Source organism: Tiliqua scincoides, chromosome 12, assembly GCF_035046505.1.
Source record: "Tiliqua scincoides isolate rTilSci1 chromosome 12, rTilSci1.hap2, whole genome shotgun sequence".
NCBI lineage: Eukaryota > Metazoa > Chordata > Lepidosauria > Squamata > Scincidae > Tiliqua > Tiliqua scincoides.
This window is the reverse complement of record NC_089832.1, coordinates 8,412,506-8,413,800: the sequence shown is the minus strand read 5'-3', so window position 1 is coordinate 8,413,800 and position 1,295 is coordinate 8,412,506. Positions and strand designations below refer to the sequence as shown.

The 1,295-nt window shown below is 40.7% G+C and overlaps 1 pseudogene; it reads right to left on the bottom strand.

Moving 5' to 3' along the window:
* Positions 1–874: 874 nt before the first annotated feature.
* On the bottom strand, positions 875–991 carry LOC136663324 (5S ribosomal RNA; annotated as a pseudogene).
* Positions 992–1,295: the final 304 nt, after the last annotated feature.

Here is a 1,295-nt window from a genome sequence, read left to right as displayed (position 1 = left end):
AATGGGATGTTTAACTTAAAAAAAATTACATTCCAGAAGGCCATTAAGTAAGGTAGACTGCTCCCAACACGCCAGACACTCATTTTATTATTCTAATAACACCTTGAAATTAAAAGGCAAAAGCTTGTTAAGTTACCGTCACTGCTTAAAAGGAATAAAATTACAGAATGTTCTTTAATATGTGAACACTATTGGGTATCCAACAGCTGAGGATAATTTTTTTCCCAGGAGGTTCCATTTCCAGAGGAATTCAAGCTCAAAAGCATCCTGCGAGACACTTCGGCAGCTCCCATTTGCATTTTTATAGAGGAAACGGATTCAAAGAAAGAAAAGTTGTGACCAGGAATGCAAACTTTTTTATTATTTATTTTTCACAACTTAAGAGTATGCAAGATTTTCAGAGCTGGGTTGCTATGATCCAGGAGTCAAATCCTATGTTATTAGTGAATGGGGCTGAGGACGCAGCAATGAGGAGGGCTGGGTGCAGGTTCTGAAAAAAGAGACTTGAAAGGTTCTATCCTAGGAAGGGGTATCTGGGAGCCTGCACTCCACCTCTGACTCCAAGAGCGTCTTCTCCCAACTCCCATAAATGTGAGAAGCTCCTTCGCTCTTCTGGAGTTGATAGAAAAAGGAATGGCTCCTTTTTGTCTCAATGGTTTCTGCAGAGTGGCTCCAGTGGGAGACATTGATATGACCAGGGTTGGCTTTAAGCCAATTGGCCCAAGTGTTCCCAGTTGGGCCCCATGCTAGGGTAAAAATAAAAAAAAAGAAAAATTAATATTTGCTACATTATTTCACAGTCACTAAAACAAGTGGTTTTTGTGACTATTTACTGGTTGGTTGGCAACCTTCAGTCTCGAAAGACTATGGTATAAGCCTACAGCACCCGGTATTCCCAGGCGGTCTCCCATCCAAGTACTAACCAGGCCTGACCCTGCTTAGCTTCTGAGATCAGATGAGATCAGGCATGTGCAGGGTAACAGTTGCTGCCATAATGACTATTTACTGTTCAAAGGTAATCTGTGCATTTTGTTTGTTTACCTATAGGCTTCAGTGTATGCCATTTTATATTAAAATGTGCTTAGAAGATCCATTTGGTCCATTAACTCATGTGCACTTTGGAAGCGCACATTTTTTACTATTTCCCATTCTACTATAGAGATATAAAGTCTATAATATGTTTTATTTCTATCTAAGATTCTGCAGACTTTGGCAGTGAACCTGAGGCCCTGCAAAAAATGTTTCCAACTAGGCCCCACAGCTCCTAAGGCCTGCATATGACTGACAACAGGGTT